This window comes from Arvicola amphibius, chromosome 4 (assembly GCF_903992535.2).
Source record: "Arvicola amphibius chromosome 4, mArvAmp1.2, whole genome shotgun sequence".
Classification (NCBI taxonomy): Eukaryota; Metazoa; Chordata; class Mammalia; order Rodentia; family Cricetidae; genus Arvicola; species Arvicola amphibius.
In genome coordinates this window covers 94,304,811-94,331,422 of record NC_052050.1, presented here as the reverse complement: position 1 = coordinate 94,331,422, position 26,612 = coordinate 94,304,811, and positions in this window count along the sequence as shown.

Genomic DNA, 26,612 nt, shown 5'->3' with positions numbered 1-26,612 from the left:
GTGTGAACAGATTAAACTAATAGATTATGAGCATTATTCTTAAGCAACATATATCAGGGTTGATGGGAGCCTGTTCTTGAAAGATAAGCTGCATATCAGCACTGAGGGAAAATGAATTAAAATGCAAATCTCAGCATGCCCCCATTGTGAGGCTATCTTTAATAGATATGTCTCCCTGAATATATCACAGGCCAAGCTGTCACCGTGCATCCCAAGTAGACCCAACCAACCTCTGCTGGCATTTCACAAAGGGTCAGGCTTATAATTGGATTTTGCCATGGGTGGGGTTTGTAATTGAACTTTCTCCTTGACCTGTCATCTTTGCTACACGGGGAAAAATGAACTGGACCCACACTTTACCCCTGCCCCATTTTGAATCAGGGACTGAGGTCTTGACTGAAGACCCAAAGATATAGCATCTCGAGTATCTTCGCCTTCCTAATCCCCCAAGGTAGCAGTGCTCACTGGGAGGTCCCTGGGTCCTGCCATGATTGTTGAGGGGCGCCTTCAGGCAGATAGTGGACAATGCTTCCATGCTGAGCTGAGGAACAGAGAGGAGAGAGCTTTCCACAGCCTCTGTCTTAGGACATCCCCATATCGCATCCTCATTGTGATCAAAAGAGCCAGCTCTGGCCGGGCAGTGGTGGCGCACGCCTTTAATCCCAGCACTCGGGAGGCAGAGGCAGGCGGATCTCTGTGAGTTCGAGGCCAGCCTGGTCTACAAGAGCTAGTTCCAGGACAGGCTCTAAAAAAAAAAAAAAGAAAGAAAGAAAGAAAAGAGCCAGCTCTGCCTCTGTTAGCAGAGCCAGATATCTAAAAGTTTGTCGGATTAAAATAAGGAGCAAAGCCAAGTGCAAAGTAGACAAAATGCCAAAGGACTGGGAGAGTGGAGGGGGCTCTGGGACCTCAGCTGCAGCCACATCACAGTGGAGGGGGCTCTGGGACCTCAGCTGCAGCCACATCATACTGAAAAGCAGTCAGACAGGGCTTTGGGGATAGTTACTTGGTAAAAGTCTTTGTTGTAGGAGTGTGAGGACCTGAACACCCAGAGCCCACTGAAAGCTAGCTGCAGTAGCAATGCCTACAATCCTGGGACTTCTCTACTTAGATCAGTGGACACAAGAGAATTCCTAAAAGCACACAGGTCAGTTAACCTGGTAGATGCAGCAGTCAGGAGACCCTGTCTCAAACATCCCCGAAGACAAGGACTGACATCTGAACTCACCCTCTGAGTGTCACACATGTATGATGGTACACACACAGAGAGACACACAGGCAAACACACACTCAGAGACACACAGGCAAACACACACAGAGACGCATACACACACACACACACACACACACACACACACCAGCACACTCTACGAGGAAGCGCAGAGTGAACTATGCATTCAAGAGCAGCGAGAGTCTGGAAAGGTGACAAAGGTCCACCAAACACAAAGAACCAAGACTCTTAACATGACCGACTAGTGCTGTGCCCCTGCCTGTCCAACATCCACACTGGTTACAACGATGTGATTGCTAACTTTTAAAGAGACCATGGAAGGATTGACAGTGGAACAAGTCTCCAGCACACCCCGGAGGAATTATCCAGATTGGGCTCACGGAAGGGAGAAGACCCCATCTTCTTTCGGGTCTTTGGGTTCTGGAGTGAATAAAAAGACCAAGGAAGGCTGAGCAGCAGCAGCAGCAGCACTACCACCACCACCACCACCACCACCACCACCAGCAGCAGCAGCAGCAGCAGCAGCAGCAGCAGCAGCAGCAGCAGCAGCAGCAGCAGCAGCAGCCGCCGCCGCCTTCAACCCACTGAGCTTCCAGGCTGTGTGTGCAGTGTGGCTGGCCCGTTGCCCTCTGCTCCAGGTGCTTAGGTTTGGGGTTGTAGGCTTCAGTTGGCCACCTGTCATTTGGACTCTGAGGAGGAGGAAGTGTTTGGAATCCATAAATTCACCAGGAAGGAGAGGGCAGGAGTTGGAGGCAGCTCCGCAGGGGGTCAGTGTCAGATTTCAAGGTCAGGTGCTTCACTTGAAGTGTCAGCCTAGCTGCTTTCTCCCTAGAAAACCTGGAGCCTCGGAATAATAATGACAATAATGAGAAGAAGAGGAGGGAGGGAGGAGAAAGGGAGGGAGACAGAAAAGGGAGGAGGACTAGGGAGGAAGAGGCCTCTGCCACTGCCACCGAGGAATGGGAAGATAGAGCTGCAGCCATCTGCAGAAATAGCTCCCTCTGCGTCCTGTGTGTGCAGCGGGCGTAGATTTCCCAGGAGAAACATCAACTTTTCTCTCCTTCCAAAGAATCTCATTTCTGCATGTGGTCTGTGCTTTTTCTAATTCATTGTCCATTTTACCTCTGGCCTTCCCATTTCCCCGCACCCCTCATTTCCTTTCCACAGCGGAGTGTCTAGCCAGCTCAGAGAGTTCTCATCAATAACCCATAGCGACTGCTGGGTCCGGTGGGAGCCAAGCAAAGGGGGAGGGTGACGTTTCACTGCACCCTAAAACCATCTTATCCCCAGGCACTGTGTGATGATGTGTTTCCATGATCACCTGCATGCTCACCAGACAAGTCCAGAAGAAACTGCGGGGCCTGTGCTACAGCCGGGTGTTAGAGAGCCAAGCTTCAGTGTAGTGGCCCAATGACGAGACACTGACAGAAATGTCCACTTGGGGGCAGACTTGCTATCTCCATGGGTTTGGGAGACCAGAGAAGAACCAGGCTGTCGCTAACTCCTTCCAAAACCCTGTTTCTGTTTGGCGTTTGTAGTGTCTTTCCTAAAGAGCTCAGTAAGCTATGTCACAGGCAATACTAAGGCTGTGTGGCCCTGTCCTTGTAGCAGTGCTGGTATCTGTAAAAGTAGTTTGGAGGGTTCATATTTTCAAACAAAAATACTTAAGTGCAAAAACAAACCACAGTGAGCTGTCATTTGCGGAGCTGTTAGTGCTCATACAACCCTTACCCACCTATCTGCACTTCCGGGTGTCAAGCTAGGTGTGGTGGTTTAGGCCTGTAATCCCAGCACTTAGGAAGCTGAGGCAGGAGGGCCACTGTAAGTTCAAGGTCAGTCTAGGCATATAGCAAGTGCCAGGCCCACCAACGATACAAAATAAGAAAGAGAATGGAAAGGGAAAAGAGAAGGAGAGTGGAAGAGAGGAAGGGAGGCAGAGAGGGAGGCAGTGAGGGAGGAAGAATGTAGGAAGAAGGAGGAATAAAGAAAGGAGAGAGCCTTATGATGTCTTATCCTTACTGAGCAGTTCAGAAGGCTGAGACCTTCATTAGCACATCCTACATCACCCAGCTAACTTACGAAGGACAAGCACATTGTTGGAAGTCAACAAACCAGAATGGAAGTTCTTCATTGACAGCAAAAGCATATGCAAAATGATTTACTGAATATGCATATGAATAATAATGAGTCTTTTCATATCTAGACCTGCTTGGCTGAGGGCATATTTTTTACCTTCAAACTTTACTTAAGATCCCGTAATAAATACGCAACTATATAGAGCTCAGTGGTCCAGACATGGTATTTAGCCTGACATGGAAGCAAACATTTCAGACATTTGGATGCCATCTTGTATGATGCGCCACCGAGAACACTTATAGGTAATTAGAACATTTTAATATGAAAATGCACAAGGAAGACTTTGTGGAAATGTCACTCTTACTTCTATAGAAATGGGAGGCTGCTGGGGTAGAAATCACATGCTGAGGACCTTCCCACTGCCTGGGGAGAATTCCCAGGTCTCTAGCTTCAGGTACAATAATTTATTGGACCAGTAGGCTTCTGGTATGAAAAAAAAGGAATCGGTATTAAATCTATTTTTCAGACGTAAAAGTATCATTCTGGCTTTGGAAACACAGATCTAATGATACAATAAACAATTTCCTCTGGAGACTTTAGTCTTTGATCACTGACAAGTACTTCAAAGTCGGTGATGACAGAACGCACACCACAGTAAGGATGTGACACTTGACGTGACTGGTGTTCCTCCTCCCTAAACAGGCATTTTTAGAGAGCATCCACCCTGCATTGAATTGAGGTTTAGGCAAAATTAATCCTATAGAGTACTCTTCACACCTCGCCAGTGTGACAGACTTAGGTTAAAGTGTCTGAAAATATTTCTCCTGAGCTTGGAGATGGCTCAGTCAATAAAATAAAGCACCTGCTGTGGAAGCATGGGGAGCTGAGGTTGGGGCCCCGGAACCCACAGAAAGGACTGACTGCCCAGGTGCTAGCATTAACCAAAAGTCCCCACCACAATAAGCTTGTCCAGCTTATGGCAAAGCAGACCCTTCACACCGTTGAAATTCCTAAGTGGAGTGGTCTTAACTGGCTAAACAGAGCTGTTTACATTAGGACATTTTTGCATATGTGTAAGTATGTGTCCATGTGTGTGATCATCAGTTTTACATCAACATAACACAAGCTAGAGTCATGTGGGAAGAGGCTCTCAGTTGAGAAAATGCTTCCATGAGATTTGCCTGTAGACAAGTCCATTGTATATTCCTTGATGGATGATAGTTGTGGGAGGCCCCAGACTACTGTGGGCAGTGCCACTCCTGGGCTGGTGGTTCTGGGTTCTGTAAGAAAGCAGGCTGAATAAGCCTTGAAGAGCAATCCACGAAGCAGCACTCCTTCGTGCCCCCAGGTTCCTGCCTTGAGTTCCAGCCTGACTTCTCTCAGAGATGGGCTATGATGTGGAAGTGGAAGCCAACTAAACCCTTTTCCTCCCCAGCTTACTCTGCTCATGGTGCTTTATCACAGTAACAGACATCCTAACTACGAGAAGCCTATCCCTGCGTGTCCATGCGCGTGTGAGTACAATGCAGGTGTGGAAACCGAGTGTCAATGCTAGGTGTCTTACTCGGCCACTATCTTAATTTTGAGATGGGTCTCTCGCTAAACTTATAGCTCACTGATTCACTGAGGCTGCTCTGTGATTCACTGAGGCTGGTCTGCCGTCTCTGCCTCCCCATCACCAAGTTCGTGGGGGCTGAACTGCTGGACTGGTTTTGTCTTCCATGTAGGTCCTGGGGATCTGATCTCAGGTCCTCATATTATTTTCATAGTAAGGATTTTACCAACTGGGACATCTTCCCTGCCTCGAGTTTAGATTTTTTCTTTAAAAACTAACAAATAACTAAATACACAGTCATTTTGACATTGCATTGCCTCCATGAACAGCCACACAGTACCGCCTCTCCCCTCCCCACACCCAAAGTAACTTACAAAACACTCCAATGGTCCTTTCCCCTTGGTCTGCTCCCATGGGCTCATTTCTCTCACATCTTCTTCTTTTAGGGAAGTGACTTCTTGTATTTTAAGGTCCCACCCACAAGTCCTTCAGGCCTACTCTACTGGTGACTTCCCTCATTCTCAGTTCCCCATTCTATTCAGAACCACGGTCACAGCACGACTGTACATCCCTTGCCCTTTTCTGTATTTGTGGCTCCCAGGATGCTCCTTAGCAGGTGAACTTTCCTCTCAAAGGTTCTGTTACCATTGGACAGAGGAACAGGAAAGATCTTATCAAAACCTCTACCACACTCAGCACCTACCACAGGAAGGAATCTTCATCCCAAACCCCGCATCTGCTTCTGGGAACAGGTGGTCAACGCAGCTTGTCATAAAGATACACCAATCACTGGAACAAAAATCCATGAACACACCTGGTACCTCCATCCTGAACTATAAGTTCTGTGCTTTAGAAATCTCTATTATCTGATTCTGACACTTCTGTGAAATAAGCTTGCATCTGCGTAATGGCTTTGCGCTGAGGTTGCTGAAGCCTGAAACCAAAGTCAGCCTTTGAAAGGGTGTTCAGGGTTTGTGGAGGATGCATACTCCAAACAGATTCAAATGTATAACTAATCATACAGTTCAAAAAATAAAACTTTAAAAGCATCAAGGCCAAAAATCTATGGGATGATTCCACAGGTACAGAGACCCACAGGAAGGAAGAAGGTTGGCTGAGAAGGAGAGTTTTAGGAGGTAAACTAGCAGTGCCATCAGGAACTATGTCAGTCACGGAGACCCTGCTGAAGATGAACATGCTTCTGCTATTATGGAGTTTTAAAGCAATGGGCATGAAATGTAATTTGACGACTATCTTGAAAGCATCTTTCTGGCTGGCCTTGGAGACAGTATACATGGAACAACAGGATTACGAAACGCTGAAATAATTTCCCAAGGATAGTGGTGCCTGTCCTCACACCATGGCCCTGGAAAAGATGAAGGGTGTACGGGAAGAGTTTCCAGCATTTGGTAAGTATTAGATGTGGGGATGAGGGCTTGCCAGAAATGAGAGGAAGAGTCTTCAGCAGGATGAGATCCACTTCGGTGGCATTGTACAGAGCCGGGGCAGGGAGAAGCGTCGACAAGGTACTGGTTCCATAATCAAACTCCAACACCACTGCCAGCAGGTGTCACAGCTCTTACACAGTCACGAGAAGAGCAGTGTGGCCCTAAAACAATAGTGATTCAGAGTTGAATATGCTCTTCCTGGCTCTCTGGAGGAGCACTTTTACCTTCTGCACCATACCACACCAGGCTCCTATTGTCTTATTGACTCTCTGTGGGCAACAGATGGAACCAAAGCACACTCCTGCCAGTACGATAGGGAAATGGGGAGGAAGCCTTAACCAGAGAGCTCTTGAGAGTTGAGAGTCACTAGAAAATGAGTTGAAGGGTGTGTGCTTTATGCACAGTTCTTGGTATAAACCTGGCATTGCATCATTTGTATGGGAGCTGGGAATGCAGAGGATGGCAGAGGGGAAGGCAGGCTTTTGTTCATCCACCAGTTATTAACTAGGTACCCAGAATGGGGAGAATGCAGGAGCAGTCAGAGGAGAAGGCAGGCTTGTGTCCATCCATAATGTATTAACTGGGTACGCAGAACGGGGAGAATGCAGAGGGAGTCAGAGAAGAAGACAGGCTTGTGTCCATCCATCAGGTATTAACTGGGTACCCAGAACAGGGAGAATGCAGGAGCAGTCAGAGGGAAAGGCAGGCTTGTGTCTTGCCCATCCATCAGGTATTAACTGAGTACCCAGCAGGGAGCAGCAGATCCTGTGCTGGGCAAGGGAACGGAATCTTCTCTCCTCTTGATCTTTCAGTCCTCTGCTAACACAACCCTCAAAAGATCCCCAGAGTCAAAGCAAAAATCTTAAGTATTATGTTATGACTTAGATTTCAGACACCCCGGAGTAGAAGAGCTTAGTTGCAGCCAGGCTGCACCAATGGAAGACAGCAGAAACTTCAGCAGACAGAGCATAGTTGTACAAAGCTGGTAACTGAGAGGGTGTACTCGAAAGGAAACCTTTTTCTTTCCTCATCTTTGTTTCCAGCTACCATGAGGTCATTAGCTTTTGCTTTGCCATCACAGCCCTCCCATTCAATGCTTTTCTTTGACTCAGAGCCAAAATAACAGGACCAGGCACCAACAGTGCAAACCACAAGGCAAAATTAATCAACTCTCCTTTAAAATATATTCCTCTCAAGTATTTGTTGCAGTGGCAAAAAGCTAGCTACCATAGACAACTGGCCTCAAGAGGCAGAAATACTGCTGCGATGATGCCTGATGATGTGGGGGTCAAAAGGATCTTGGAAAAGGTTGGAGGTGCAAGCTAGAGAAAGCTTAGAACAAGTGAAGCAATGACTGATGGGTGATTCTAGTGGGACAGACCAGGGTGTGATAGGAATGTAGGTAGTGAAGGAAAAACTCATGAGGCTTCAGATGGGAACGAAGACATCGCTGGGACTTAGTGTCTGAATGGTGTCCATGCCCAGGGGCTTTATACAAGGCTTTGTTGCAATGTGATAGACTGGTCTATCTGGCAGAGGAAATTTCAAGACGGTATATCCAGGTTTTGGCTGGCTAATTTTAGTCAAATTTATAACAAGAATCAAGAGCAAAAGGAAGATCTGAGATTTGCCCAGTATTTTATATAAAATGGAGAAAGAATAGATCTACTTTGAGTTTTGAACAGGTGAGTTTATCAAGCATGGAGCAAAGTAAAGTAAAAGAATTTATAGCAAGAAAAAAGAGATAGATGATAGATAGATAGATAGATAGATAGATAGATAGATAGCAAGAAAAAAATAGATAGATCACTACACAGCAATTTTACTTTGTGGCTATTTTGCTATTGTCTTTATTCCCTATCACAAAGCTTTGGAGAATTTAACATAAACATGTTTTTGTCTGAAATGGGAGGAGGAGTCAATTCTGCTTTCAAAGATAGTTTCTCAGTGAGCTCCAACAGCACATGACAATTAGATAAGAGTAGCTTAGGATGAGGAAAACCCTGATGGCCTATTTTATGCTAGCAACAGGTATTAGCTTCATCCTTGTGGAGCTGGTGTTGCAGGCAGGTTCCATGCAGGAGTCATAAAGTCATGGAGGTTTCCATCCGAATCTCAAAGCCAAGACTCAGAGGTATATCAGTATGTGGAATGGCAAGTGGTGGTACGTCCCTACAAGCAGTCCCTAGGAAGGTGCTATGTGGAGCTTTGAGAGGTAAGCCACAGCTGCAGTAGGGATGCCATGAGTGTAGTAGACCAGCCAAGGGAGGCCACCTGTGGCAGCAAGCAGAACCAGCCTAAGAGAAACCCTATGAGCCACAACTAGCAATAGCATATGGGTGGGGCTGCTGAAACCTTTGGAGCACATGTCACAGAGAATGACAGCATTTGCCCTGCTTTGGATTTGTGTTGCTTTCATACAATTCTTTTTTGTAGTCCTTTTAGGATGGGAATTTCAACCCGATACTATATCTTGCAAATATACATCTTTTAACATATATTTCACAGGCTCCTCACAGCTCAGGGTTTACCTTGATTTCTCAGGGCACACTTAGATCTTGCGATTTTCAGCAAAGCTAGAATCAAATGTAGTCTAAATGTAGTCTTTGGGGACATGAACCAAATCCATCTTGCATTGTACATTGACATCAGACTTTGGTTACCAGGAATAGAAGAGAGCAAGGTGATTTAGCTCTGAACGAATCACCAAAGTCAATCCGCTAAAGGTTGGGTCTCGGCCACATGGCACTAGGAGATAGAAACATTGGGTAGCTGGGTCTGATTTTAAGGAGGACACTCAGAGTGTGTCCCTGGGGATCTAGACCCTTCCTTTTCCTCTCCATGGTTTGCCACACACAAACTTTTGTTCTTACTAGCATTCCTTGCTATGACATTCTGCTGTGCCACAGACCTAGAATGACAAGGATAAATAAACTCAGTTGAAACCTCCAAGACCGTGAGCCAAATAAAGCTGATCCCCTTGCAAGTTAGCTCGGTAACAGGAAGCTGACTGACTCACATAGTGAATGTTGCAAAGAGAAAGGTAAATAATGTCATTGCTTTGAAGAGAAATCTTCATCAGTCTTAATGCCATGTTCCAAGGCACCTCCCTCCCACGGCCCTGTATCTATACAACAGCATAGAAAATACTACCTACCACAGAGAATAAAATGTTTTCAAGTAAATATTCAAGAGAAACTCACGTTTTTCTTATCACATCTACAATGCTTAACTCGCAGGATCTGCTCAACAAATATTTCCTTAATGAAACTAACAACTTGAAAGAGAAAGTAAAACAGCCCGTTATTTGCTGGAACATTACAGCCAAAATGACAGCAAGTTTCACTGAAAGGTAATCATGTGGAAGTGCTCCAATAAAATTCAAATTGGGGTTTTATATACAATCAAATGAGAGTCTTTACGACTGAACACCCAAGAAGCCTCACAGGCATGGAGAGTCGAGTACAGGGGAGGCGATGATTGCTGACGCTGTTGACTACCAAGCTGAGCCTCACTGAACTTCTAAACCCTGTGCCCAGCCATCTGATGCTGTAGTTACACCATATCCAATCCTTCACTGCCGTCTGCCCACCTTCGGCAAAACACTGGCTCAGATGAGCTCAGAGGCACCCCACACTGCTGCATGCACTGTACTGGGCTCTCTCCGGTGCAAAGCAACTTTTGCACTGTGTGTGTGTGTGTGTGTGTGTGTGTGTGTGTGTGTGTGTGTAAGGGGGGTATAGGTCTCCACAGAGGCCAGCAAGGTTACTGGATTGGAGCTGGAGTCACAGACAGTTGTGAATGGCTGGACAGTCTGGGACCTGAACTCAGGTCTCCTGGAAGAGTAGCGTGCCTTCAAAGGTAAAGCCCTCTCTCCAGATCCTGGTGCACAGCAAGTGGGGCAGACGTTACTGTTAGAGGGTGAGTCTACCCTGCCTTCTCTCTGTGAGAACATTCTAACACACTCCAGGCCGTCTTTCCCCTCTCAGCCACATGGCTTAGACATTTCTTACACGTTGCCACCACATCTACCATCTGAGGGGTCCTATGAGCACGGCTGCCAATCAGTGCACCTCTACCTTCTATCCATGGAACTAGTTTAGAGACTGACAAGTCTCTGATGTCTACCTACGTGATATAAACGTGGGCCTTCTGTAGCAACTGCTGAGGAAAAGTAGCTTTCTTTTCCCTGAGGCTCACGAAGATGGCAGGGTACAAGTCTGAGGCTGTCAATATCTCTCTTAGTAAAATGCAGCTGATGGTAAATATAACACACAGGGGGCAAATTTACAGAAGCCTATGAGTTAATCAAACCAATATATTAAATTACACAATAAGTAATTATATACAGATTGTATATTATGTATAAATTATAAGTGCAAATTAAATATATGAATTAACTTAACTTTGTTAGAGTTTAGTTTTGAAATGTCCTCAAAGATTTGGTTCCCCAGGCTAGTGAGAGGTGGCACAGCTTTAGAAGGTGGGGCCTAGCAGAAGGAAGCAAGCTCGGAGGAGATCGGGGGGTACAGCATGTGCTGCGCAAGTGTAGGGAACCTGGGTCCTCAGAACCTCAGACACCTGTCAAGGCAGTCTGTGTCTCTAGTCCCGGTGTTTCCACAGTGAGATGGAAGACAGAGACGGGAGAATCACCAGAGTCTCCTGGGCTAGCCAAGCTAGAACCCACAACAGAAACTAACAAGAAGAGAGAACCTGTCTCAAAAAAAAAGGCATGGTCTAGCATCCAAGGCCATCTTCTGATCTCTCCACACAGGAACACACACACATACGCACACACACACACACAAGAACACACACACATGCACACACACACAGGAACATACACACACAGGAACACACACACACGCACACACACACACAGGAACACACAGGAACATACACACACGAACACACATAGACACACACACAGGAACACACACACAGGAACACACACACACAGGAACACACACACACAGGAACACACACACACACACAGGAACACACACAGGAACACACAGGAATATACACACACGAACACACATAGACACATACACAGGAACACACACACAGGAACGAACACACACACACACAGGAACACACACACACAGGAACACATACACACACAGGAACATATACACTGGAACACACAGGAACATACACACAAACACACATAGACACACACACACAGGAACACACACACACACAGGAACACATACACTGGAACACACAGGAACATACACACACGAACACACATAGACACATACACAGGAACTCATATTTACAGGAACACATACATACAGGAACACACACACAGGAACACACAGGAACATACACACAGAGACACACACAAACACACACAGAAACACACATACAAGAACACACACATACAGGAATTCATAGGAACATATACACATATGCACAAGAACACACGCAGGAACATACACACACACGAGAACACACACACATAAGAGAACACACACACATAAGAGAACACACATACACAGGAAATCACACATACAGGAATATAGACATAGGAATACACACATAGGAACACACACAGGAATACACACACAGTAATGTATACACGTAGAACACACACACATTCCTGTATGTAGCATAAACATATAGGAATACACAAACACACATATATATGCAGAAATAAATATACATACACACAGAAACACACTCACACAGGAGCACACACACACATACTAAATTGGAAATAAATAAATAGATTGACGTAAAATCACCCTGGAGTGCACCCTTGAAGATAATATTAAGGTCCTGCCCTCTCCATCCCTCACTCCTCTCCCACCCTGGGCTCTGTCCCCTCCCCCTTTCTGCTGGTCATAAGATAGGCAGCTTTACTCCAACACAGTTTTCTCTCTCACCATGGACCCAAAACACCAACATCAAGTCACCATAGATTGAAACCTCTAAAACTACGGCTCACAAGAAATCCTTCCTCCTCTGATACTTGACTTTTCTCAGGTATTTGGTCACAGCATTGGAAAACTGATGAACACAAAACACTCAGTTACGAGCCAGCTGCGTTTGTGTAGCCCAAATGAGAAGTAAGAGGCCACAAAGAGAACAAAGATTCCAGGCCAAGGAGGATTTGCTGTCAATCATCAAAGGAAAAATACAAAATGCCCAGATAGTTATGAATTTCAGAGAGAAAATAAAATATTAACATCACTAAACTTGCAGAGAATGTTTGGACCATACTGACATTGATTAAATATTAATTGAATTTGGGTTTGTAGATTTAGCTCAGTGATAGAGCACCTGTCTAGCAAGCTTAAGGCTCTAGGATCAGTCCTTGGCTCAGAAAAAAAAAAAAAAACTAAATTTAACTCAGTTTTTTTTAATTTAATCTGATAATCCTCTGGCAAGAGAAGAAGCAGACTGGCTTTCTGAAGCCAGCTTAGCCACAGTTTGTTGTTTACTGTGAAGTATGAGCCATCTATCATGTTACCCTTGCATTGTACCCCTTAAAAAGAGAGACGCTACTGTGGCGCACGCCTTTAATCCCAGCACTTGGGATGCAGAGATAGGTGGATCTCTGTGAGTTCTAGGCCAGGCTGGTCTACAGAGTGAGTTCCAGGACAGACACAGATAAACCCTGTCTTGAGAAATGAGAGAGAGAGAGAGAGAAAGAGAGAGAGAGAGGGGGGTGGGGGAGGGAGGGAGAGAGGGAGGGAGGGAGGGAGGGAGGGAGGGAGAGAGGGAGGGAGAGAGAGAAATATACTGCCAGAGTTCCTTCCTTGGAGATGTGCCCAGCACCTGCCTCTCCTCATAATACCCTAATCACAAAACAAATTCTACCATACTTCACTCTGGGTATCTCAGCTGCTTTTCTATCACTATGAAAAACACAAAACTTAAAAAGAGTTTATTGAGCTTGTGATTTCATTGAGTTAGAGTCCATCATGACTGAACCATGGCATAGTGGCAAGATTAGATGAGAGTTCACATCTCGATTTGCAAGTAAGAGGCCGGAAAAAGCACTCTGGGTGTGGCAGAAGGTGTTTCAGATGTCAAAGCCCACCCCCAGCGACACACCTCCTAATTCTTCCCAAACAGGTCCACCTACTAGAGACCAAATATTTAAAGATACATGCCTATGAGGGCCATTCTCGCTCAAACCACCACACTGAGGAACGCATGACTCTCTCGAGCTTTCTTACAGACATGGATGAGAAGTTACTGACAGAAGCATGGGTAATATGTAAAACAGCTTCACTGGGAAGTTTTCACCAGGCATGAAAAATGGCTTCCCTCACAGCCCATGTTCCCACACAAGGAGTTATGGAGCCCCGTTTGCTAGTCTTCCCATCCTACATGTTCCAGTCAATCCAGATACCATGAGACCAGTGCAATTTGGGCAGAATTGCACACAAATGGCTAGGACGAGTAGCTAGAAGACAAGGAGAGGGTCCAATGACCCTCCTCACCACTTCTTTCTCTGAGTGACGGGCCTGATCATGATGGGATCTCACAAGCAGGCCCAGCTGATCTCAGGAAGATGGTGGCAGTCCAGCTGGCAAGATTTTGTCATGCAACAAGAACACAAATAAACAAAATCAGTATCAAATATGTCTGAGCACCCACAAGAAGAGTCTTCTGATTCCTCTCAGAGTCCTGCTAACTTCTTCCCCACTGCCTTTCACACACACACACACATACCGCTTGTGATGAAGCAGTGTGGAAAGGAAGAAAATAACCCTTCGCTTTCTGTCTTAAGATCGTGGAATCTCTTAGAGGAGCCCTCAGCACAATCCTCACATTCTAAAGGGAGACCAAGATCCACTGTAGGAATGTCATTACTGTGGAACTGTCTCAGGAATAACACACATGGGAAGACTATAAAAGGCTCCTGGATTCCAGGCCTGTTAAGAAAGCATTCTACTCATGGTGTGGAAGGTAGAGAGGACTGGCCATGCTTTAGGTAAGCCACAGTATTCAAACCCCTGTGTCCTAAGAGGTGGCCAAAATGCCTATTAGGCAAAACATAAAGGAACATAGTTCTGAAAGGTGTTCTGGAAACTTGGGACTGGGGATATGGCTCAGTGGGGTGGTTGCCTAACATGCACAAGGCCCTGGGCTGGGTACCCAGCATAGTATCAAATCAGTTCTGGGGAGGACTGAGGAGGATCAGAAATTCAGCCTCAGCCTCTGCTACATGGCAAGTTCAAGGCTAACTTGGGATACATGACACTGTCCGAAAGAACAAAAGTCCTGAGAAAGATTAAGCAAAAACTACAAGCAACTAAGAAATCCTGAGAGTAGGAGACAATCTTTTCCAGGGAAAAGAACACGAACTGGTTATCCAGTACCAAATGGTCAGCCTTGAAACTATCCATAAGTAACATTATACAGACTGAACAGGTTATATTTAGGAATATATATGTGTGTATGCATATGCATGTAACAACAATTAGTTAAAAAAAAGGAGGCCATGAATTTGAAAGAGAGCAAGAAGAGCAAGAATGAATATAAGGCATATATAGGAGAGTTTGGAGGGAGAAAGGGGAAGGCAAAAATGGTATAATTATATTAGCCTCAAGAATAAAAGAAAAAGTTTTAATTAAAAGATGATATTCTAGTATTCTAGGAAATTAAATGACACAATGAAGTGATCCTAACTAAAGACAGGGCTGGACCTGAACACATTCTTGACTCTATGACCACAGTCTCCCGCAGTCTTTTTGTAAAACCACAAACAGAGCCTCTAGTTTGTGAATAGAGGAGGATGGGGTGCCCCATGCTAGTCAGGCATTACTCAAGAAGGTAGCCATATGGGACATCTGCAGCATCTGCTGCTAGCATCATCTTGAGATGCTTATCCGGAGAAAGAATGGAACTGTCTAGCAAAAAACAAGATGGAAATGCTCTTTGAAATGTTAAGCACTAGCAGGCTCCAAAGAAAGACTGGTATCCTTGATTCTGATGGGATGACTTCATTCCTAGACACCTGGCATCTCCACTGACTCCAGAGGGAGCTCTCAGAGTCTGCATCTGGATCCTAGGACACAAAGGCAATAGTCACTCAGTGAGAAACACCTCTGTTGTGGTTTGCTTTAGGAGCCTGGTGTCATTTCACAGAGGTCATAGAGCAGCTGGCAGATAACAATGCCTTCTGGCCACTATGAGTTTGGGACATTTATTAACCAGTAAGTTAGAGAAGAGACACTTCTCCCATGACCAATTCCTTGAAGTGGTTTGTTTATATGCACAGAGGTGGAGAGAGCTACCCTTTGTATCAGACAACTGACGAGGTGCATCCCTGGGTTTCCCTTCACAGGGGCTGGCCCCCTTGTCGCATTCCTGAATGTATGATCCAGACCACCAGTATAAAGGCCCCTAATCGCCCAGAAGCTATATTGGCACAATGGTCTTTTATTATAAAACCACTCTTCTGTGTCTTAGTTTGCTATGGCTTATTTCACAGAGGCCCCAGAGGGATGTAGGGTGGACCACAAGGGCCAAGGTAAGCATTAAACAAGACACACTTTTAGACAAACAGATTTCCATATACCAAAGGGTAGGCCCATTGCAGTATTTACCTCCCAGACACCCAGAAATCCCTGAAAGAGCAATTAGCTAATATTTTCTTTGCTTGGCTCTTCAACACATCTCTTTCTTGATGTTTGTATCAACCTCCCTAGATCCTCTCCTTCTGATTCTAGTATCAGTACCAGATTCCCAGCCAGGGTAATGAGCAGCCAAAGATGGTGTCTATGAACATTTGACTGGAACAGGCAGTAAATGCTGCCTACACAAGCGTGAGGAACTGAGTTCAGATACACAGCTAAAATCCTAGTGCTGGGAAGTGTGAGACAAGAGGATCTCTGAGACTCACGGACCAGCCAGACTAGCAGAAATAGTGAGGCCCTATATCAAAAAATAAGACCGAGAGACACCTGATATAAACCTCTTGGCCTCCGCACACAGGTACACACAAGTGTATCTACCCATATATACATACAAGCATGTATGTGCACACACATAAGAATACATACACAACCATAAAGCAAACACACACACACACACACCCCACCTCTAACACACAGAACTAGCAGATTCACTCGAGTCTTGGGTTCATTGTCCCTAATTCCATTTGCCTTCTTTCTACTTTCCACTGAAGACGTGACAGAAAATAAAAACTCTGCCCGTGCCATGGGAGAGCGAGCATTTGATTATTCAGATACAATAGCCCACACGCTGTGAGGTGCCCCAGTAGTTGTCCTGGTGACTCAGCATGTCAGCCCTAGCCTGTAATTACCATTATTGTCATCCATCATCAATGACCTTGATCGTCATCGTCTCAGTGACCTTGGGATACATCATCTGCCCCTGCTAAAGATGAGCAAGTTGAGGATGAGGGTAAAGATGTCACAGGTTAATCAAGGTCAGCTCCAGTCAAGGACCCAGGGACATCTTGACTTCATAACCCATACTATCATCAGGGCCCTATGGTCACCATGTCACTACAGCGATAGACGTTTCCTGATTTTGAACACACAGTCTCTTGCTTATACATATCTGTACCTGTATATACATCCAGGTGTATTCAGAGGCCAAGAGAGGGCAGCATATCGCTAGAGTTGGAGCTATAGACTGTTGCAAGCCATCTGCTACGGTGCTAGGAAACAAACCAACATCTTCTGCAAATACAGCAAACTGCCTGAAGTTCTGAGCCATTTCTCCAGGCTCCACAAACCCCCTTCTTATGAGAGAAGTACAGACACCATAAACCAAACAGAAGGACTGGCCCAGAACAGTCCACGAAAAGGAAGGCAATGAATTTTTTTGGTGTGTGTTCAGTTTCACAGGTAGGTCCACATGAGGGTATAGGTACATAGGCACACGTGTACATGTGGAGGCCAGACAGAAACCTTGGTTGGTACTTCTCAGGCATCATCAACCATTTTCACAGAGACAGAGTCTGTCATTTGTCTGGAAATTAGCAAGTAAGCTAGGCTGGCTAGTCAGGAAATCTCAGAGATCCAGCTGTCTCCGCCTCCCCGGTAGGGACAACAACTGTGTATCATCACACCTGGCTTTTTAAAATGGCTTCTGGGGATTAAACTTGGCTCCCTACGATGGCAGAGCAAGTACCTTCCAAGTCGAGCCACCCTCCAGCCCTTTGGAGGGGCTCTGTGTTTTAACCTAACCCTTGGCCTGCATTCAATGTCCTTTTCTCATTCTTCAAGAAAGTCCTCCCTGGGGACTCCATCCATCTTGTGTTCTCCTGGGAACACATAATCTACCTCCATGAGCTATGTCCTGTGGGCCATGTGAGGAGGGCCATCTGTGTGTCACATGTGATTTGAAGGCAGGGAAGCCAGAACCACCAAACACTGTCCAGCAATTTCCAATCAAGTACTTGGAGCAGTGTTTCCAGGGTAATTAGATTCATGGACTGCCACAGGGAACAATTTCTTCTAACTTATCTGGACTACAGATACAAGCATAAACACTCCGGTGGGGCCCCTAAATCCTGACCCAAACTTGAGCTGAGCTGACTTTCGTCTCATGCAAGAAGTTTCTTTCTGAATTATGGCAGCTTTCTTGCTTCTAGCTTGAAGTAAACAGGCCTCTGGGAGTTGCAACATCCGCTTACAACTTTCAGATGCAGATCTACATGAGGAAGCTAGCACGAGAGAGAGAGAGAGAGAGAGAGAGAGAGAGAGAGAGAGAGAGAGAGAGAGAGAGAGAGAGAGAATATGCAGGCAGACATGAGCACACAATGAGAACATACATGCATAGGAGAGACGGTGAGCAGTGGGAGGCATAGATGATAAAATACAGGGAAATTATGAAAATTGAAGGAAAATGGATGGGCCTGGAATATATTATAATGAATGAGGAAACCCAGGCTTGGAGAGACAAACAGAATATTCTCTTTCTCATATGTGGATCTTAGTTTCTAATGTGTGTCCCAGCAACGCGTGTGTGCATGCATGCATGTGTGCATGCGTGTGTGTGTGTGTGTGTGTGTGTGTGTGTGTGTACAAACCAGGAAACTATAAAGAGACCCATAAGAGGAGAAAACTGAGGCTTTGGAAGGGAAGGAGTAGGTTGGTAACAGAACACTCAGGACATCAAAGTGGAAGAAATGCTGAGGATGGACAGGCTTATGCAGGATGAGAAACAAGGAGACTGAGAAGAGAGGGGAGGGATCAAACCAAGCCATGTCTGTAAACAAAGTAAAACTCTAGAAAGGAGAGTCAAGTAAACTGCTCCCGGCTGCTCGCCGGTGTAAGTTAATTATCAAGGCCTCCATTAATTACGTTACTCTACTGGATTGGCTCGGACAATAGGACACCAGCATCTATTTTACATTTTTATATGACACATGATTTTATTAGTATGTTCCGTCAGCTCTGTTAGAAACTTGAATCTTCAAAGGACCCCTGCCACCCAAATAAAGGAATAAAGTAATAAAGGAAAAACCACAATGGATATTATAAATTTAAATAAAGTTGGGGAAGTGTGAAAATTATTTAGAAACCCTCGGAATGGCTCCTCACATGCAAGAGAGGTACATTAGCATACAGACATTCAACCATTTAAATTAAACCTTTCTCCCGCTTTTGAAGGAAGCAACTTGTGCTCCATCTTAAGCTCCTCAAGGGTTCTGAGAAGGAGGTGAGCTGGGTTGCAGCAGGAGCACAAAGGAGGACCAGGCTGCTGAGTGAGGCCCCCTCCCTGCCACACACCCTCAGCAAAGTTAGAAGAACAGGCGAGCCCTGGAAAACGAGCACACACGGCTCTACTTTCCACCCACTCCGCGTTTTTCCCGGCTCACAGCAGAACCTCATTAGTACCTCCCCTCTTCCAACAACACCTCTGTTTCAGGAGGAAAATCATTTGGGCCTTGAGCTGTTAAGTGAAGAGGACAGAAAGTTACACAAAGACCGGGGAGTGGGGGATGACAATGCAATTCTGCACAGCAAATGGTTTCCAGGTCTCCGAAGGATGGGGACCCACTTAATTTGCCTTGTAGCTTGAAGATGGAAGAGCACAGAGAAGATGGGAACTCACAAGTAAGAAGCCACAGCTGAGCTGAAGAGGCAGCTCAACTGGCAAACAACTGCCTCCCAACATGAGGAGCAGGGTTTGATCCTCAGGACCAATGGAAAAGGCTGCATTTGGTGATGCATACTTATAATAATCCAGCTTTGGGGAGTCTGAGACAGGTGAATACTGAGACTCAGTGACCAGGGTGAAGGACAGGTGTCAGCCCAGTAAACCCAAGACTAAGTTATGAGCACAAAGGAGGTTCATTTTCCCCAGAGGGACAAAGGGCAGAGAATAAGAGACAAAGACGGGAGATAAAGGAGAAGGGAGAAGGGAAAGGGGAGAGGAGACAGGAATATTTGTCCTAGAGCAGGGACAAAGGACTGCCTCTGGACAGAGAGTAAGCAGACATGGCCCATGGACCGACTGCTTGTAAAGGTAAAGGGGCAATCTCATGTTAGGATGAGGTGTTTAATTTTAATTGGACATGTTAATTAGCTGAGCCAAAGGGGGCTTTTGATTGCTGGACTTCAATGCTTTGATAGGTGGACCTTGTTAGTCAGCCTCGGAAGGAGAAACAGCCAAAATAAGGGCATAGCTTGGTGGTTAGCTTTAGGGATGTAATCTAATGATTTTTAGCAAGGCAAAGGGAGTGGGGGAGAATGCAAGGGCCACCAGAGTCATGTTTGCCATGCCTGGGCTGCCTAGAGTCCCTTCTGCCAGTCTAGTATACTGAAGAGGTGCTGGGCTGATGATCCATCTCCAAGGACAAGTAGATAGCATCCTGAGAACTGACAAGGTTAACCTCCAGCCTACACACACACACACACACACACACACACACACACACACTCATACACACAAAAGTACCCAAAATCTCAACTTCTGTACCATGTGTTCACATCCTACTTGTAGACATCGTAGGAGACCCTTCTGTCTGTGCCTTTCCTGAGGAATACGACCACCATTTAAAGGAAGAAGGAGCCTGAGAGAGCTCGAAGGAAAAAATGGGGGAGACCAAGAAAAGAATGCAAGAATGAAAATCCAGCTGCATCTCAAACCAAAGTTCGTGGAGAATATCCAGGTGCAGAAAAGCAATGCCTAACCCACAAAAGAACCACCTGAGGGTTGGTTCACTGTGTGCTCAACAAGGAACTGCCTCCTAAGTACAGAGCAATAAACTTGAGCCAGCTCCTTGCTCTCAGTGAACACTGTCTGGTGGTGTACCTCGAGACAGGGAAAAGATAATAACCACCTTAAGAGAATTTTAGGTGGATGTGTTATGTCATGCACGAAACAGAAGTATGAAGAAAGAGGTTGCACCCTCCTTAAAGGAGCCAGAAGCTACAGCAGGGAAGCAGAGGAAGTATCATCAGTGCATGAAGGAACCTTCTTATTTTTATTTTTGTAGAAAAGGGAAAGTTCTAGAACCTGAGGTCACAGCCGTGTCTGGGCAGTGTTTACCTGTGCCGTGAGATTCCTGCAATTTTAAGTTTTTCCTCGGTCTCTCTGCCAGCCCTTCCAGTAGGCCAGTGGCACTCTTCACCCCCCACCAGCCCCCCACACACACAACACGCTGCAGTATCTGGAACACCTTCCTGATGGGGTAATAATCCCGGGAACTCCCATGCCCTCTAACACTAGTGCAGCTGTCACACCCCAAAAGCCATGACAGTAACCAGACCTCCTCCACCATGCTCTGCCCACCACAGCACACAGGGCAGAGAGCTGAGCTCACTTATCAGACACGAGGAATGCTCACATGTAGCTACAGCTGTGGATTTGAATGCCAGGAACTCATCAGGGTTTGATGTGCTTCTTTATCTCCACCTGCATCACAGTGACTGCTCAAGAAATCTTTTGTTCAGTGCACATAATCAGGACGTAATTTGTATCGCAATTTTCATCTGGGAAACTGCTTTCATGAAGATTCTCATTTCACCAGGCTATTAGGCCATCAGTGTTCTCCAAATACTTTCTACCCCAGCATTGCTCAGGAGCAAGTACAAGGGCCTTCTACCATCTTAAAGGTAACATAAGAAAAGGAGTAAAAAAGACTATCAGTGCTCTCAGCTCCGCCCAACAGACAGGAGCACAAACAACACACAGTTGATCAAATGTGGAGAAAAAAAGAAAAACGGGGCTTTCTCACTGAAGGAACGGTTAGCAAGGGCCTCACACAAAGCTCCTCAAATCAGAAGAGCTGCACAATTTTAGAGGCCAATGCAAAATGAAGATGCAGGATCCACTATTAGAAGATGGTTTAACAAGTCCATTTAAAACATCAAGCCAAGCTGAGATCATTCTAAGAACAGAGATGTGGCGACCTCGCTGGGCATCCACAGTAAGCTGCACTCTTACTGTCTCACCCAAGAAGAAAGGTTTTGTAATTTACCCAAGGACAATCAGCTAATAAAAGATGCAACAGACCTTGAAGTCCTGAAATCTGCCCCATCTGTCCAATGACCATAGAAGGACGGACACACACACACACACAATTGATTTCACTCTGAAAATTATAAAGACTCCCCCAAAGCACCTAACAAAATGAGAAGCCTTAATGACTTCATGCCCTTTAGAACTGCTAAGTATTTGTTTGCATTTCATTAAATTCGCAAAGTAAAACTTGATTTAAAATTCCAAGGCCCCATTTCGATGATCAGCGTCTGAGGCTCCAAGGAAATGGTTGGAACAAATGGAGGGGAGAAGGCCCCTTTCCTTTTACTTTACTTTGTGAGCCTTGGAATTTTTTAATGAAAAATTTCATGGCACATGAATCATTACTTGGAGTGGGGGGGGAGTTTAATCCTGATTGTGTTATTGAATTCTGAAATGACTTCATATCCATGGGAGAACTCCGAATACCAATGGATACCATCTCATCTCAACCCTCGTAGATTCAACTGATAGGCAGTCTCTCTCTATTAGATAAACCGAGGCATACTCCACTGAGCTCCAGCTTTCTCCCTCTCTGTGTCTCTTCTAACGGTGCAGCTCTTGTTCTATTAGCAGAATTTTTCACAACACAGTCACTTGATGAGGAATTTATTCAGAAGGCTGCCATGTACACAGTTTCTATTCAAGCATGGGACTCTTTTTGAACCTAATCACATAGGCAACTCTTAACTTTAGTACAAAAATATCTAGGATAAGAAGAAGAAATATCTCAGTGGATAAACTACATGTCTGTAATACCCACCCCCTCCAACACCAGTACTTGGAGAAAAGGGCAGAGGGGCTCTTGGCCACCCAGTCTACTATGAGACTCCAACTTCATGAGTTCCAGCTCAGAGAGAAGTCCTATCTTACAAAATAAATACATAAACATAGCCTGATATCAGCCTCTGGTTTTCACAGGTGTAAACAGGTGAGTGAACTTGTACATGAACATTCATATATCATACGTACACATAGGCGCACAAAGACAGAAACATTTGCATGATAAGTCACAGGTGTAATCCCAGTTCTAGAGAGGTTGAGGCAGGAGGATTGCCATGAGTTTGAGACCAGCATGGGATACAGAGTGAGAAACTGTCTCAAATTATGCAAACACACACACATACACACACACACAAAGAGAGGGGGGTGGTAATATTTGAGCTGAGACCTGAAGAACCATGAGACTTCCATGCCAACAGTTAAGATGCAGTGTTCAAAAGGCTTGGGGAGAACAAAATTGAAGACTCAAACAATTTTGGTGAGCTTGCGGAATGGGCAGAAAGCCTAGCACAGGGGTGCACCAGTCAGCTTTCTGTGGCTGTGACAAAACACTGGAAGACAAATCAACCTGAAGGAGGAAATCCGCACTTTAGCTCCCACATCAGAACCATGAGTTCCCTGCGCTGACCCCACTGCTTTTGGGGTTCTGGGGAAGAACACAAAGGTGAGACGGGAATGGCGAGTCAGATGCTCTCCTGTGGCAGCCAGGAAATATGGGGAGAGGAGTGCACACTCAGTGGGTCTGAAGCAGCAGATGTCCTCCAAAGACACCTCCTCTCTGACCTAGATCCTCCAGCACCTAATAGCTTGTTCAGCCATGAGCTCCCCAGTGGATTCATCATCTGTGGTTAGTGACTTTATTATCAAATATCTCTCAATGACACCACCGACTAGTAACCCAGCCTTCAACACATGAGCATTCGAGACACTGCCTACCCAAAGCACAACAGAGAACAAGAAAGCCTTCCTAGAAGGAAGGTAATTTAGGGATTCTGTGTTGGTGAGCAGGATGATCACCTTTGGGGACAGCTGCAGGAGATACAGAAGAAACAGATCCAGGAGAAGCTGGAAGTTATTGGCCAACTGGAAGATGGGTACAGGAGTCCCTAAATAGTAAGACCTAGTGGCAGACGGGAATGGGTAAACAAGATCATAACAATGCCTAGGTGGTGGCCCCACCAATCTAATGGTGATGTCACTTGATGGAGATGAGATGTGGATTCATACATGTCATAGAAGACACTCTATAGTCCCTGCTGCTTTTTTACTTATCTTAAACCTGGCTCCAACTTAAAGATCATTCCATTCTCAGCTTTCTTGTTAATGCCCTTTCTCAGTTGATCGTTTGGTGATTTTAAAGTGTTTTTTTCATTTATATGTGTAAAAGTGTTTATGTGTGTTTCACGTGTGCATGTGTGTGTACAAATGCGTAGAGACCAAAGGACAACCACACTGCTGTTCCTCTGGTGCCGTCAACCTTGTTTCAGGAGATTGGCTCTCTAATTTTGCCTGGAGATCACCAGGTAGGTTGAACCAAGTAGACTGCTCAATGATCTCTTGGGATCCAGCTGTATCTACTGCCCCAGTACTGGGATTACCAACATGTATCATCGTGCCTGGCTGTTATCAAATGGGTTTTGAAGATTGAGCTCCATTCCTATGTCTTGTAAGGCAAGTATTTCTCTGAGTTATCTCCCAAGGCTCTTGGGTGTGGTTGTTGTAATGGTTGTCTTGTCTCTTTAAGAGACAAGCCACATCCACTCCCTCTCCCATCAGCTGAGGCAAGCTGACTTTCAGCTTCCAGCCTGAGTTCTCTCTCTTTTCCATCTCCCTCTTGGAGAGGCAGCTCCGGTCTCCTCCCTCCCTCCCTCCCTCCCTCCCTCCCTCCCTCCCTCCCTCCCTCCCTCCCCCCTTCCCCCCTCTCTCTGCCTCTCTGTTCTTCTCCCCTTCTCCCTTCCCTTCCATAGGCACTAAATGAATATCCAACCTTACTCTGCATGGTGTGCCTATCCGTCTGTCTCTTGCCTGCCGCTGCCGGAGATCCACAGAAATTTTTAATAATCCATTACAGTTATTGTTGATTTCTGGGGATCCTTGGAGTTATCATAAGCACACATGGCCACAGTTGAACACACACACACACACACACGCACACGCACACGCACACAAACTGTTAGAAAGCTTACAAGCCGCCCCATGAAGATTTCTGTACAACTATGTACACAGAAAGTACAGACTTCTCACTTGGCTTAAGCCAGATCCCTATATGGGCTGTCCTGCATGACTCTGGAACAGAGGGAGGAAGATGGTCAGTATTTATTAATTCAAGATATGCAGTCCATCTACTCCTGCTGTGTCCTACCCATGCCCTACAAGCAAGGGCTTGCTCCCTATGGGGATTTAGTAACTATCTCTTCTTGTCACATGGGTGAAAAGAAGAGGTGGGAAGGTGCTTCTGATTCTGTGTGTCTGTGTGTGTGTGTGCACACGCACACATGCGTGCTCATGTGTGTGCACACATGCATGTGTGTGTGTGTAAATGTGTGCATGAGGGTGCATCCACATGCATATACAAGCTTATGTAGAGGCCAGAGGTCAACATCAGATGCATCTCTTTCTCTCCACATGATGTTTAGGGACAGGGTGTCTCACTGAACCCAGAGCTCACTAATTCAACTAGACCAGCTGGTCTGCGAGCGCCAAGGATCCTCCTGTCTCTGCACTTCCAGCTTTGGGGTTGACGAGATGCAGAGCCCTATCCAGATTTTCACAGGAATCAGAACTAAGAACCTTGTGCTTGTGCGGCGAGGACTCTGTCCACTCAGCCACCTTTCCAGCTCCTAATTCTCCTACCATAGCTGTGACACATCATAGTCCTTCAGAAAGCCAACTAGTTCAATTCTGTCAGGTGGCCTTGAACGATCGTCTTACCCTGAAGCCGGCTGCAGAACAATACATACCTCTGGTCACAGAGGATACCCCAGGAGAGAGTACACAGCCAAATGAGTGCAAATTCATCCTCAGTCAGGTGAAAAACAAATCAAAATGCCTGCCCCAGGAGTGCGAATCTTGTCAGGGCCACACACAAAGTGCAGCAATGTCATTAATTATTTTAAAAATTACAAAACCAGCTTGCAAAGTGTTATTGTCTATTTGTAATTCTGTTACTGTGTCCCTCCCCTGAGGTTTGGAACAACAGATGTATGTCAGCAACCTTGACAACGGGCAAGGCACAAGAGGCTCCTGTTTTCAGGTGAAATAAAAGACACTTGGGTTCTCTGAGAAGGAACCGGGCTTGCTTAAACCTAAACCAAGCATTGTGGGTGATATACAATATGCTATATAAAACTCAAGGCTTTATCTCCCTGGTTCACAGGCACAGTGCCCTGTACTGCTCTTGATTCCTCCAAAGGGGAATTCATTTGCCAGAGCATATAGCCTTTGTTCCCACAGGCAATAGACCCAGTAGGGGCCACAGATCGAGGGAGGCCAAACTCTATATTCTACCAGAAGGAACTACTCACAGTTTGTTCCAATAAATATGTGAAGTCAAATGTCAAGCATCCAAAAATTCTATCTGGGCTGTTAGAAATTATGGGGCCATTGTTCAGGGGACTGTGTATAATGAAATATCCATCAAGGCCAAACAGAAGCACCTCTCTGTCCCCCTCCCCACAACCAAAGCCGACAACACGCTTTCTCGACCACACAGTGATGTGGAGCTGGGGATCTGACTTGAGCCATGACACATGTCACCTCCCCGGGCTGCAGACGCATTAACAAGAAATTACATGGAATTCTATCAGAAAATTGAAAATTCAATGAGTGTCTCACTTTGTCTCCATAATTCCTCAGTGCTGTTCCAATCTCCCACAAATTACAAGCCATTTTTAGCTCTGGAGCCTGATACAAGGCAGGAGGTTTTCATTATGTTTTTAATAGGTGTGTTGGGAGAATTCCTATTAAAACATACATGCAGGAGAGTAATTTGGTGGATCTCTGAATTGAAAGAAATCTTCAGGCATTCACCAAAATAGTACCCCCCCCCTTTTTTTTT